This window comes from Muscardinus avellanarius, assembly GCF_963383645.1.
Source record: "Muscardinus avellanarius genome assembly, chromosome: 3".
Lineage (NCBI taxonomy): Eukaryota > Metazoa > Chordata > Mammalia > Rodentia > Gliridae > Muscardinus > Muscardinus avellanarius.
Window position 1 is genome coordinate 93047615 of NC_137788.1, and position 16330 is coordinate 93063944.

A 16330-nucleotide genomic window follows, 5' to 3' on the forward strand; every position below is an offset into this window, starting at 1 on the left:
ATTCAAAATTTTCAGTAGCTTAAATAACCAACTTTATTTTTATTTCTCACCCCAAATTATCAATTTATATTTGTTGAGTTCCTTTGCCATACAATAAAGCAGTCATTTTTACATATGCTTAAACAACTTAGAAAATTTCAATGAAAAATTATATTTTCTCATAATTTATGGTCAAATCAAATTAATTAGACACTTCAAATTCAAAAGGAAAGTGCTATGTATTTTATATGCTTAGAGGAAAACCAAATATTTGTGAACAATGCATTTTGTGTGAGTCTACAATCAGAAATTTGTAGCAGCGGCGCCATATTGCCACTGGCGGCAGCAGCAGAGAATTCATCGAATCCAGTACAGATATATCTGCGTACTCAAGAACAGTGAGTCAAATTGCGGGCCACAGAGGAGAAATCCCAGTACTGTACTCCCTGGGACTTGACCCAGTGGGGGAGGGGCAGTGGCAGAGATATCACACCATAGAAGAACGTGCAACCTGGCACCCCCCACAGTCTAAAGCAGCCTCTATCGACTCTCTGGGTCGGAGACTCTGTGATACAACCCAGTAAAGGAGTAGTGGGGTCTGAGATACTACTGACTCGAGATCCAGAACACCTTAAGTGAAGTCATAGTGACCCAAAGGAAGAACCCAGAGAAGGCACAAACTTCTGAAATCATGGGAAAGAGGAATAATACTGGAGCAATGAATGCCCACAACCCCACAACATCAGAACCCGATAAAACAGAAAATCAGAGATTTCTAGAAGATCAAATCAGGAAAGTAACTGTAGAAATAATAGAGGTGCTTCGAAAAGAACTCAGAGAGAGCCAAAAAGAGATAAAGGATGCAATTAATGAAGTAAAGGCCTCAATTCAAAGCACAAACAACTGATTAGACCACATGGAGAACAGAATCTCGCTCTTAGAAGATGATCATTCCAAAAATGAACGCATAGTTTCTAATCTAGGAAAAAATATCCGACAGCAGGAATCTGACATTGAAGAAATATGGGCCCATTTTAAGAGAGCTAACCTAAGAATAATTGAAATAGAGGAGGGAAAAGAAAGTGAAACCAAAGGGATCAACAATCTCTTCAAGGAAGTAATAGCAGAAAATTTTCCAAACATAGAGCAAGAGGTTGATACACAGGTCCAGGAAACTTATAGAACTCCCTTTAGACAGGATCGGAAAAGAGGATCCCCACGCCACATAATTGTCAAAATGACCAATGTGGAAGCCAAGCAGAGAATCTTAAAGGCAAGAAAAGCAAAGGGCCAAGTGACATTCAGAGGCAAACCAATTAGAATCACTCCAGACTTCCCAAACCAAGTCATGAGAGCCAGAAGGGCTTGGAGTAACATATTCCAAACTCTGAAAGAAAACAACTTCCAGCCAAAAATTTCCTATCCAGCAAAACTTTCTATCAAATTAGATGGAGAAATAAGAAGCTTCCATGACAAACAGAAACTGAAGGAATTTATGTCTTCAAAACCAGCACTAGAGAAAATACTTAAAGAGATTAACTACAAAGAAGAAATAGGTAACACACACCAGAACCAGAGAAACAAGAGTTTCCATCCAACAGACAATTAAGATTGGTTATCTGTGGAGATTCATTACTTATGTTAGTCTTTTACCTATCTCTAAATGGTATTGTTTGCCTTTATTGTTGTTAATTTTTAGGATTTCTAGTTGGAATATTAACATACCTTCAGATATAGCATTTGAAAATATTTTATCCCATTATATTAGTAACTTTTAACTCTGTTTACATTGTCTTTGGATATACAATATTTTTTTTATTTTTTAGGGAGTTTGTATACTCTTCTGTTGCCTGTGCCATTGAAATCATATCCAAGAAATCACTGCCAATTTCAATGTTGTGAGGTTTTATGACCCAGATTTTCTCCTAAAAGTTTATAGTCTTAAGATTTATATTTAGGTCTTTTATCTATTTTGAGTTAATATTTGTATATGGGATTAGGTAAGGGTCCAACTTTATTCTTTTCCATGTAATTATTATGTTTCAACAATATTTAGTTAAAAGATTATTATTTCCACCACCAAATGTTCGTGGAAACCTTGTCAAAAATAACTTGACAATATAGGGAAGAATTTAGCTCTAGGCTTTTATTTAACCCCAATGGTTTATATATCTGCCTTTAGAATAGTACTACACTGTTTCAATTATTGTAGCTTTATATGGTTTGAAATCAGAAAATATATATCTTCTAGCTTTGTTCTTTTTCAGGATTGTTTTGGGTATCTAGAGTCCATATTCCATATTAGGATAGATTTTTTTTTCTGAAAAATATATAAATATATGATAGTTTCACCTAAAAAAATAAAAAAAATATTCTCTGGTAAGAAAGAAAGTAAAAAGAAATATTGAAATGTTATCTTTAAGTCATCAAAAGCTTGGTATCAGACAAATGAAACTATTATGTGAGATTATCATTTTTAATTTTGGATAAATTGCTATAATACTTGATGTCAACCACTAAGCCAAGCATGGGAGGGAGGGATGGGGAGAGAATGGGGCGGGGATCGGGTGGGGGCTGACTGGGCGATGTGTGCATGTATGTCTACAAAAGTTTGTATCCCACTATGATGTATGAATACAGTGCACCAATAAAAAATAAAATTAAAAAAAAGAAATTTGTAACATAAAAGACCAATTTCTTTTGCAGTAAACATTTGAAAATCAATAAATTTAATAATGACTCTTGCTACTTTTTATGCATTATAATCATACATCTTGATGAAGTTCAAGGTGATAGAAGCATACATCCACACAGAACTCATTTAGCCCTTCCCCAGGTTTCATCATTTTCTCTCCACCTTCTCTTTTTTCCTTGATCAGCACAGTGATTGATTTTGACAAGTTTATGTGAATACATCTTGTCCATTGACGTGATTCCCTCTTCTCTTACATTTCCCTCAGTTATAATACCTTCTTCACTCATCTAAGGTTTCTCCTCTTTCTCTTGAGTTCCTCCTATGTATAATTTTCTCCCTAGCATTGGCATATTAGGGAGAAAGTCTGATTTGTACTTTTTGTGACTGTCTAATTTGACTTAGTATAATGTTCTGCAGTTCCATCCATTTTTCTGCAAGTGACATAATTTTGTTCTTTTTCATGGCTGATTAAAATTCCATTATGTACATATCCCACATTTTTAAAAATCCATTCATCTTTTGATGGATATCTCAGTAAGTGCCGTAGTTTGGCAATTGTAAATTTTTAATTGGCACTACTATGATTTTCTTCTTTTACTTTATTGCTCTGGTTAGAGCCTCAGGTAATATATTGAAAAGTAGTGGTAAGGAGGAGATTCAAAATGGTGACTGAAGGACACAGCATATCTCAGTAGCTGAAACAAAATAAGTATACCTACTGTGAAGGCAGCATATTAATAAACAAAATAAATATAGCTCATGACCCAAAACAGATCCAGGAACCACAGTGGGAAGATTCCAGTAACTCTGAACTATAAAATCCACTGCAAAAAACCCCAAGCATGCTATCGTGGTGCTGCGGATGTGGCCAGCCATTGGCGCCATTACAAGCTGCTAGACCAAACCATGAGTTTCAGCACAGCAGCCCCCCAAACTCAGAAAAAACCCAAGAGCCATAGAGCTCCAACATATTAAATGGCAAGCTACACTTGTGCACCTGAGTGGCACCGTTTGCTCACCAGAGGTGGCACCCGCAGTGGTGCAAGGAGACCTTCAGGGACCTGGAACCGGACCTGGTAACTGTGTGTGCACAGAGAAGCCACAGGATCCAGCAGAGCAGCCAGCTCTCTAGAGCCCCAGACTGGGCAGTGAGGTAACAGTGTGTGCCCAGATAAGCCATGGGACCAAGTGTGCACCCAATGTGTGCCATTGGACACGGCAATATCCTTGTGTGCACTTTGTGCACCGTGGAACCAGGTGGACTACTCCAATTAGAACCTCCAAAGACACAGGAAAGGTGCTTAAGGTGCAATACCTGCACAAGGCTACAAGGGGTCACTCCAAGACTACATTGGACATCCTTCACCCCTGAGCAAGGAAGCACAGAATGCATAGGTGTGGACTACAGGCTGGAATTACACAGAACCCGAGACTTGTGTAGATCTCACTAACAGTGATTCCTGACGCCCTGACACTTTAAACGCAAAGTTATCAGAGGTGAGAAAGGGAGCCAAAAACTCAGAGAGTGGGTTCAGAAGCTGACAATAGGGTACAGAGCAAATAAGAGACATTGGACTATACCAAAGAAGCTACCACAACAATCAGACATTCAGATATTAAATAGGCATGCCCCATACTTGTAAATTAGTAGGACTGTTTTGTTTTGCGGGTTTATTTCTTTTTTCCTTTTATTTGGGTTTCTTGTTTGTTTGGTTGTTTCATTTTGTTGTCTCACATGGTTGCTAGTTTATTTTATTTTATTTTATTTTGTCCTTTTTTTTCCCTCTTTCTTAATCCTTTTTTCTTCTTTGATTTTTTATGTTTTGTCTTTGATGTATAATAGTTAGCCTTTATATCTTGTTTTGTTACTTTATTCATGTTTGTTTGTTCCTTCCCCCACTCCTTTTACAAATTTCTTCACTGTAGCCTATCTACTCTCATCTCTCAAAACTTTCTCTTTTTCCTTTTACTGTATCTAATTGTTTAATATTCAAGGTATTTCATACCTCCATACTTAAATATTGTACTAACTACAAGAGTCTTACTACCTAACCTCTTCCATTCTCAACCAGATACTACCTTATTATATTTAAATTCTTCCTCAACATAATCATATACTCTACCTTACTCAATTCCTGGACCCATCATCCCAGGTATTCCACCATTCCCCAACCATCACCATGGGAAAAAGTACTGTTTACCTGCTGACACTTCTAAATTCCTACCACTAAGACTAGATTAAATAAATACCCACAAATGATGGGAGAACCTCAGAAAAACAGGTCTGAGAACCTTGAAAACACAAGAACTAGAAACACTGAAGAGACAACAGAAATCACAAACACTGACCTACAAGAAATGCAAAAAGGGAATTCTCCATCCTGATCTACAATATGGTGAAAGGCTTTAAAACAAGTCTACAGGAAATGAAAGAGGAAATAGAAACACTTAGAAAGAATCAGAAAGAGGTATAGAATGCAAAGAATGAGCTAATAAATGAAATGAAGACAGCAATAGAAAGAAATTCTGGAAAATTGAATGAAGTAGAAAGTAGAATATCACTAATAGAAGCATTCTATTTAAAATTGAAAACACAGTCAACAGCATACAGAATCATTACAGCAACAAAACTAAACATCCAACAACTATGGGACAATAAGAAATGTCATAACTTATAGATTAACAACATAAAAGAAGGGATAGAGACACAAAACACAGGCATTTATAATTATATTCAGAGAAATGATTTCAGAGAATTTTCCAAACATGGAACGAGACTTGGATGTACACATTCAGGAGACATACAGAACACCATTAAGACAAGGTCAAAGAAGGACCTCCTGATGACACATAATAATAAAAATGACAGAGAGGCCAAAAAAAAGAATCTTAAAAGCAGTGAGAGAGAACAAAAGAGCAGGTTACATAAAGGGGAAAAACAATAAAAATCACCCCAATCCAAGTCATGAATACCAGGAGAAACATGATCCAGACCCTGGAATAAAACAACTTCCAACTAAAATGGCTATACTCAGAAAGCTATTATTCAAAATTGATGAAGAAACAAAAGTGTTTCAAGATAAGTAAAACCTCAAAAATTTTGTAAATTAAAAGACAACACTAGAGAAAATACTTAAAGAAATAAACAATAAAGAAGAAAAAAGAAGCAGACTTTGGAACCAGAGAAGAGATGAGGTGGAACAGTGGGCATCTAAGAAAAAATAACAGGATACCACAAAGAAGACAGAACACAAAATAACAGGAAACAAAAAACACATTTCAATAATATAATGAATGTCAAAGGACTTACCTCTCCAATCAAAAGACACAGACTGGCAATGTGGATTAAAAAACATAATCCAGATATATGTTGTTTGCAAGAAACACACCTTATAGCAAAAGACACAGACTGAAAGGAGAAAGGATGGAAAAAGTTATATCATACCAATGGGGACCAAAAACAGGCAGGAGTAGCAACACTGATATCCAACAAAACAGACTTTAAACTAAAACACATCAGAAGAGACAAAGAAGGGCACTTCCTTTTAATAAGAGGAACAATCCACCAAGAAGATATGATAGTAAATGTTTATGCCCCAAAAATGTGTGCAGCCACATTTGTAAAACAAACCCTCTTGGACATAAGATCTCAAATAGACCCAAATACAATAATAGTGGGAGACTTCAATACAGGCTCACACCACTAGATAGACTTTCAAGACAAAAGATGAGTAAAGACTCTTCAGAACTGATGAAAACTATAAACCAAATGGACTTAATAGACATATACATAATATTTCAACCAGGAAAAACAGAATACACATTCTTCTCATCAGCCCATGGCACCTTCTCCAAAAGAGATCACATCCTGGGGCACAAAGAAAGCACCAGAAAATTTAAAAGACGTAATATAATTCCCTGCATCTTTTCAGACCATAATGGAATGAAAGTAGAAATCAACAACAGGAAACCCAAAATAAACTATTTAAATACATGGAGATTGAATGATATACTCTTGAACGATGAGTGGGTAGAGCAGAAATTAGGAGAGAAATAAAGAAATTTATGGAATTAAATGAAAATAGAGAAACAACTTACCAAAATCTATGGGACACTTTGAAGGCAGTGTTGAGAGGAAAGTCCATAGCATTGAGTGCCCACATAAAAAGAACAGAAAGCCACCAAGCAAACAACCTAATGACACAATTCAAGGACCTACAAAGACAGCAATGGTCTAATCCCAAAGCCAGCAGAAGGCAAGAAATTATTAAAATCAGAGCAGAAATAAATGAAATAGAGAACAAAAAACAATTCAAAGATTCAACAAAACAAAAAGCTGGTTCTTTGAGAAGATTAATAGGATTGACAAACCCCTGGCCAACCTAATCAAAATAAAGAGAGAATCAACTCAAATTATTAAAATCAGAAATGAAAAAGGAGACATCACCACAGACGGAGGGGAAATTCAAAGGATTATTGGTAACTATTTTGAGAATTTATACTCCAACAGACCAGAAAACATGGAAGAAATCAATAGATTTCTAAGCACATATAACCTACCTAAACTGAACCAAGAGGACATAGCAAGCCTAAATCAACCAATAGTAAACAAAGAAATAGAAACAGCAATCAACATTCTGCCAACAAAGAAAAGCGCAGGCCCTGATGGGTTCCCAGCTGAATTCTACAAAACTTTCAGTGAAGAACTAATACCAATACTTCACAACTTGTTCTGGAAAATTGAAAGAGATGGAATTCTCCAAATTCCTTCAATGAGGCCAGTGTCACATTAATTCCCAAACAAAATAAAGATACCTCAAGAAAGTAAAATTACAGACCAATATCCTTAATGAACATAGATGCAAAAATTCTAAACAAAATACTACCTGTACACATTCAAAACCATGTCGAGAGAACTGTACACCATAACCAAGTTGGTTTCATTTCAGAAAAGCAAGGCTGGTTCAATATGTGCAAATCAATACATATTCAATAGAAGAGAGAACAAAAACCACATGATCACATAAATACATGCTGAAAAAGCACTTGACAAAATCAAACACCCATTTATGTTAAAAACATTGCAGAAAATTGGAATAGAAGTAATGTATTTCAACATCATTAACACAATATACAACAAACCAACACCCAACATCATATTGAATGGGAAAAAACTGCAAGAATTTTCTCTAAATTCAGAAAAAACACAAGGATGCCTACTATCACTACTCCTTTTCAATATAATTCTTGAGAATCTTGCCACAGCAGTAAGAGAAGGAAATCAAAGGAATTCAAATAGGAAGGTATGAATTAAAACTATCCTTTGCAGATGACATAATTCTTTATTTAGAAGACCCAAATAATTCATCTAAAAGAGTTCTAAAGCTGATTAAACAATTCAGCAATGTAGCCATAAACAAAATCAACCTAAAAAAATCAGTGACTTTTCTTTATGCCAACAGTGAATCCACAATGAAAGAAATAAAGAAAACTATTTCATTCACTATAACATCAAAACCAATATAAACCTAGGGATAAACCTAACCAAAGATACAAAGGTCCTCTACAAAATCTATAAAATATTAAATAAAGAAATTGAAAAAGACCTTGGAAGATGGAAGGATCTCCCATACTCATGGATAGGCAGAATAAATATCATCAAAATGGCCATTCTGACAAAAGTGACCTATAGATTAAATGCAATTCCCATTAAAAATGACATTTTTATAGACCTAGAAAAATCAATTATAAATTTTATATGGAGAAAGAAAAGACCCATAATAGCCAAAGAAATTCTCAGCAATAAGAACCATGCAAGAGAAATCATGATCCCAAACTTCAAATTATACTATAGATCAATAGTAGTAAAAACAGCATGGTATTGGCACAACAGGCATACTGACCAGTGGAAAAGAATAGAAGATACAGAAGCAAACCCACACACCTATAGTCAATCTTTGACAAAGGGGCCAAACTAATACACTGGAGAAACTAACTATCCATTTGTAGAAAGATGGAAATAAATCCTTATCTCTCACCATGCACAGGAATCAACTTGAGATGGATCAAAGACTTAGAAATTAGATCAAAGACTGTGAAATTATTAGAGGAGGGCATATGCTCAACACTCTAACATATAGTCACAGAGAGTAACTTTCTCAGTAAGACCTCCAAAGCTCAGGAAATTAAAGAAAGAATTAACAAGTGGGATGGCATCAAACTAAAAAGTTTCTTCTCATCAAAGGAAACCATCAAGAACCTAAAGAGAAAACCAACAGAATGGGAGAAGATCTTTACCAGTCACCACCCTGATAGAAGGCTAATATCCAGAATATACAAAGAGCTCAAAAAATTCTACACTAGCAAAACAATCAATTCAAGAAATGGGCAACTGAACTGAATAGAAACTTCACAAAAGAAGAGATACAAATGGCCAACAGATACATGAAAAAATGTTCTACATCATCAGCCATCAGGGAGATGCAAGTCAAAATTTTGCTGAGATTCCATCTAACCCCAATCAGAGTGGCAAGCATAAGAAATCAATTAACAACAAATGCTGGTGAGATTATGGGGAAAGAGAAACTCTTTTACACTGTTGATGGGAGTGCAAACTACTTCAGCTGCTATGGAGATCAATGTCTCTTATTTGCTCTGTAACCTATTGTCAGCTTTTGAACCCCCTCCTCAGTGTTTGCACCCCTTTCTCACCTCTGACAGCTTTGTGTTTAGGTGTCATAGCATCGGGTGTCACTGTTAATGAGTTCTGTGTAAGTTCTGAGTTTTGCATTTTTCTACTCTGTGCTCAGTGTGCCCTTGGGCCTCTGTGCTCTTCACCCTGGGCTCAGGCACTCTGTTTTGTGCCTTCACTTTTCTACCTGCACTGGCAGAGAGCATTCCGTAAAGTCTTAGAGCAACTCTCTGCAATCCTGTTCAAGTACTGTGCCTTGAGTACCTTTTTTGTGTCTCTGTAGGTTCTAACTGGACTAGCCCACCGGGTTCTGCAGTTGCCCTAGGTGGTTTTCCAGTGAGTACTGAGTAATGCAAGTGGCTACCTGGCTGGGTCTCTGGAGGGATTTCTTGGATGCTTTGAGTGCTGCCTCTATTGAGTGCACAGGCTCCTGAATCACTTAAGATATTGGAGCTCTGTAACCATTTTCAAGTTCTTGAATTATTTTTCTGATTTCTAGGGATTGCAGCACCAGTGTCAGCCAGACCTGGCACTTTTTCTTTGGTTTGGCTGCCTGAGGTCAGTTGCACACTCAGGATTTTTTCAGCACATCTTGCAGTTCAGAGTGCTGGATTCCTTCTGCCATGGTTCCTGATTCTGTTTTGGTTTGTCAAAATTCTGCCTTCTTGGTAGCTGATTTTTGATTCAGCTACTGAGATGTGCTGTGTCCTACAATCACCATGTAGAATTGTCTATAACATATCTGACATACACATAATTCCATCAGCAATGTTTTTTCATTATGAGACAGCAGCCTGTTACAGTGCCATTACTTCTTTGGGGTCCCTGTTGGGCTCATTAAACTGTTTTTTGTTGTTGTTTTGGTTTGGTTTTTTGCAGGTCTGTGGATAAAATCCAAGAGCATTCGACCTCCGATGTACACCTCCTGTCCTGCTTTTTATTGTTTTGAAATAGGGTCTCACTAAGCTGTGGAGGGCTTCTCTATGTAGCTGAGGCTATCCATGAACCACGATCCTCTGGTCTCAGCCTCCCAAATACTGGGATTACAAGTGTGCACCACCATGACAGGCTTTCCAAAACTGTTACAGTGAAGTGTAGCCAGAGATTCTTGTTCTGAGCTATGTGTAGAAAACAATATCCTGAACTCTGTGAGCTTAAATGGTTTTATTATTATAAAGACAGAAAGATAGGACAGCTTAATAAAACCCTCTACCAGAGAAGAAGTCACTCGATATTTCTCTGGATGCAGGGTGTTTTATACCTAGTCTTTTGACCAGAATAGATCCACTCTTTCTTCCGGGCAGGTCTTTTGATTTTGGAATTTCTTCCTGTCGACGTGCCCTATCTCCAGCACAAACCCCAAATCTTTTGTTTCACCTCAAAATATGTTAGTTGATTATTTGAGTCTGGGATCTCTTGGAGGCTCATGGCTTCTTACTACATTCTTGGGAAGTTTGTTTATCTTTAAAATGTAAAAGACCCTGGGCTTCCTCATGAGCCACCCTCCCCCATCCTTTGGGAAGTTTGCTTCTCCTAGAAATGTTAAAGAGCCTGGGCTTCCTCTATTCTCTTGCTAATCCCCCCTGGAACCTGGAATTCTGTAGCCCTTTCCCTGAAGCCTCTGGCTTTCTAATACTGATGCTATTTTCAAATACATTTTGAAGCCCTTTCCAAATACTGGTACAAAGACATCACTAGAAACCCTTGGAATCCTCACAGAGTTTTCTTCAACCAGCACCTTCTTGAACTTTTAAAAATATTTTGAATAACTTTTAATACAGCTCATATTCATAGAATATCTATAGTTCACAAGCATCTTTTACTTCACTAGAAGAAAAATATTGAAGTTTTAAAATATGAATTAATAATAAGGATCTGGATGTAGTTTCACAGATCTGTAGTATCAGCACTTGAAAAGCTGAGAGGAGGATCACAGGTTCGAGACTAGCTTGGAAAACTTAAGACGACTCTCAGCAACTTATCCCCTGTGGTCAAAACCAAGTGTTAACACACACACACACACACACACACACACACACACACACACACACGTTAATAAAAAGTATATGTTAAATGTTAAATGTGATAGTTTGATCAGTGTATATTTTATGCCTGTATTGAAATATATTGTACTCTCTAAACATTGTATATACCTTGCTAATACTTCAAATATAGATACTTCTAAAGAAGTATTACTCTTCTTTGAAAATTATCTCCCTCTAGTTCTCACTCTATAAATATATATTTAAGATAAGTAGTCATCTAATAAATTTAAGATATATATGTGAACAGATATATAGATAAACATATCTATCCATACCTATACCTATATCTGTATCTATCATCTATCAATCTATCACCTCTGTCTCTCTCTGTCTCTCTCTGTCTCTTTGTCTCTCTGTCTCTCTCTGTCTCTCTCTGTCTCTCTCTCTCTCTCTCTCTCTATATATATATATATATATATATCAGAAAATAGGAAAAGAAGAAATGTATTTCAACATCATTAGGCAATATACAATAAGCCCAAAGCCAACATCATATTGAATGGGGGAAAACTGCAAGAATTTTCTCTAAAATCAGGAACAAGACAAGGATGCTCATTATCACCACTTTTGTTGAATATAGTCCTGGAGACTCTTGTCACAGCAATAAGACAAGAGAAGGATATCAAGGAATTTAAGTAGGAAGAGATGAATTAAAATTATCCTTGTTTGCAGATGACATGATTCTTTATCTAGAAGACCCAAAGAACCCAACCAGAAGATCACTGGAGCTGCTTAACCAATTCAGCAAATTTTCAGGATATAAAATCAATCTAAAGAAAACAGTTGCTATTTTATATGTCAACAATGAATCCACAAAGAAAAACATAAAACAATTCCATTCACAATAACCTCAACATTAATAAAATACATAGGAATAAACCTAAAAAAAAGACAAAAACCCTCTTCAATGAAACATCTAATACTATAAAACATTAAAGACATTAAAAAAGACTTTGGAAGATGGAATGATCTCCCTTACTCATGGATAGGCAGAATAAATATCACAACCGCAAAGGGGGGGGGGGGATCTCCCCTTTCTCTGTCTGGGCTCTCCTAACCAGCCCCTCAACTTGATTCCAGGTATCCCAATCATAAAGATTACTTTCAGGGAGCCATGGGGCAGTTTTTAGAAGGTACCCCCAGGCCTGGGTGGCTTGGTTATCAGCGAGATTAAGTCCTTGGCTCTTGAGAATGAGTAGAAGGGATTCTAGGGCAGGGTCAGGTTTAGAACTGAACTTCCCCATATTAATACCCATAATAATATACAGGGGGATACTCGCCCGAAGACCGATTGCTCCCCAGCGATTTCTTTTGTTAGGGGTGAAGAGGGCGTCCTCACACGGGGCACCAGACTGTCGGGAATCCAGCCCGACAGCTGACGGGGCTTGGCGAGATAATGAGTACTGACGACTCGAACACAAACCCACGAGCCGGGAGTCAAGTCAAGCGAGATCTTATTTATTTCTCTCCAAGCAGTTCTTTATATAGTACCAAGCCATGAGGGGAATTTTCATGAGAAATAGCCTAGCCTATCCGGGATAAAGATCACTAGCATGTAGTTTACAGCCAATCCCAGGCCAGTACATGAGCCATTCATATGTGCGGAAAGCTCCTTTAAAGGTAGAAAGGGAAAAACCGCTCAGTCTCCCCACCCATAATGAATGGGGAAACCACGCCTTCCTAGCTTCCTCCAGGCGCCATCTTGACCCTTTTTTGCTGAATCACTTTACTTAAAGTTTTGCCTTAGGCCGTAGGCTGCTCAGGCAGAATCTCCTTAGGCGCTGTATAGACACACCCCATCAACATTTTAAATGCACTGTGAAAAATACTGATTTGCTATTAAAATAAGAGCACATATTTTACTCATTAGGCAATGGTCCATATATATTTCAAAATAAGCATAGGTCTATCAGTAATTGTAAAGAGAAAGGAAAGAAAGAGTAAAGACTAGGCGATTGGGGAAGAGAAGAGGAAAGAAGTATGTGGGGAGTAATGAAAAAAGAAAAAATGTCAAAAAAATTTTATGTGAAAATTATTGATTACTTTTTAATTTTGTTTTATTTTGTTTGGTTTACTTGGACTTGACTGAACTCAAGCTCACTCATTTAGGTGAATAATCAACCACTAATATACATCCTGGCCTTTATATTTTTTTCTTATCCTTATCAATGTTTTCTCATAATATAAAAAATATTTTAAAATATTAAGAATTATTTGAAGTTGCAAAGTATGTAATTAAAAACCAATAGACAAGTAATCATTCATAGTGGGAAGAGACTGAATTCATAAGAGTATCAGTAAGATCAGGAGTTAAAGTAAAAGTATAGTAATACTAACAATATTATAACAGCCAATAATATTGAGATTTTGCTGGGTTAATATACTAAAACAACAGCTTTATTTACATTCATTTGTTTAATCATGATAGCAACATTATCAGGTACACATTATTTCATAGTTCATAGATAAATTAAATTTAGAGAGGTTAGTTTCAAATGTCACATCCCTGATAATAGGGAAGGTCAGAATTTGAAGTGTTGTTTGCCCTAATTTTAAGGTCATGTTTTGAACTGTTTGTATTTTAACATTTAGAATATTGAATCAGGTGTGTGGAGTTTGCATGATATCTCTTTCCTTGCTCTCAATTATTTACAGCTTGAGCCCTCTGTCACCCATTATCTAGTAAGGTTTTGTTCTTGTTCTGATTCAAGTAATCAACCACATCCACTTAGTCTCTTGTTCTTGCACATTTTCTTTTGTTTTTGAAAACCCTTCTTCAGTAGTGAAATTTCTTTTTCTCCTCTTTGTCCCTCTCCCCAACATACCATACACTTGCAGATTTGCCCAGAGCTGAGTCTTTTTTTTTTAGCATCTCTCTTGGTTTCTTGTCAGCTATCAGTGCACCAGGTTTTTAGGCCTGAGAATTCATCCAGGCTGCCCTGATGCCTTCAACTGCTCAGGCATGGGATGTATTTGGTTCAGTGCCTCTGATAAATTAGTGATTAAATATTTTGTATGTCATTTCTCATATATACTTGCTTTGGTGAGATCTACCAAGCCCTCCTTGTTTCTTTTCTCATATCTATGTAATGATAATAAAAAATAGAAAAGCTCAAAATTAAAAAGTAACTATTAAATTATTCTTACTATTATTATTATTATTATTATTATTATTATTATTATTGGGGTTTTAAAGTGGTATTTCAAACTCAGGACTTTCTCATTTTATTTTGTCATTTTTTTTCTCAACACTGTAAGTGACAGGGGAATTACAAATCTTTTACTTAACCACTATTTAAATAAATTTTATATTCATAGTGTTAGAATATGAACCAGGGCCATTTTACTTTGGAATTATAGCCATAGTCCCCAACCACATTTCTTTTTCAGTTGGAAACAAGGTCTTTCTAATTTACTATGTGCTGGCCTAAAACTTGTGCTCCTCCTGTTTTAGCCTCTAAGAACACAGGGATTACAGGCATGCACCAGTGCAACAGGTTCACTTACCCAAAGTTTAATTCACAGAGGCCCCTTTGACTCTTTTTTTCTGTTCCTTTATATCTATTAATCTGTCTCCATTTTCTATTGAGAGTCTTCAACTAATTTTGGGTATCTGTCCTCTTCATTTTAGTGTATTTATTCATTTATTTATGTTTTGTGGGTCTGAGATGGAATCCAGGGGATTCAGCCTCTGAGCTACACACCCTGAGCCCTATATTTTATTCTTTTTGTGTGTGTGGTACTGGGGATGGAACCCAGGGCATTCTACCTTCAAGCTACACACCCAGCCCAAGTTTATATTTTTTTATTTTTAAACAGGGTCTCACTAAGTTGTGGAAGGCCTCACTAAGTAGCGGAGCCTGTCTGTGAACCAAAGGGGTTGAAATCAGAGAACTACATTAGGATATTCATATCCATGTTCAGAGCAGCACAGTTTGTAATAGCCAAAATATGGAACCAACCTAGATCTCCATCAACAGATGAATGGATTGCAAAATTATGGGAAATACACACATTGAAATTATATTCAGCTATAAAGAAGAATAAAATAATAGCATTTGCAAGAAGATGGAAGAAACAGGAGAACATTATGTTAAGTGAGATTAGTCAAGCACAGAAAGAGAAGGGACATATGTTTTCTCTAATATGTCCAAGCTGGGGAGTAGTGGTGATTCCAGAGGGACTCCAGATGATGGAGGGGAAATCTCAGCAAAGCTTGAATCGAAGGATAGAAGAGGAAGAAAGCTGAGGTTGTTCAATGGAGGAGCTACATACGAATATATGTAATAGTACAAATATAACATTGTTAACTTGGACACTCTTTATTGGGAGGGGGGAAGGAAAATGTGGGGGAAGGGCATGAAGCACAATCATTTTCAATATGTTCCACTTATAAAAAAATAAAAAAATTAAATAATTTAAAAAATGTATTTATTTCTTTCTCTTCTTCTAGAGTTCCTTTTCTTCCTTAGTTTTCATAGATGAGCAAATAATTGACCTGAGGAGGGTGGGAGGAGAGAAGAGAGATACTGCCTAATGTACATGATATACATTCACAAATATATTTTTTTTTATCAAAATCAATTACTAAGCCAAATATGAGAAGGATGGAGGGAAGAGAAAGGAGTGGGTATTGGGGAATGGCTAAATGAGTGATGTGTGCATGTATGATTCTACCATCTTTTACTTCATTAAGATATATGACTACTGCCGGGTGTGGTGGCACATGCTTGTAATCCCAACACTTGGGAGGCTGAGACAGGAGGATTGCATGTGTTCAATGCCAGCCTCAGCTACTTAGTGAGGCTCTTGGCAACTCAGTGAGACCCTGTTTCCAAATAAAATATAAAATAGGTCTGGGAGTATAGTACAGAGGTAGAAAGCTCCTGGGTGTTCCACCCCCAGTACCACAAAAAAAAA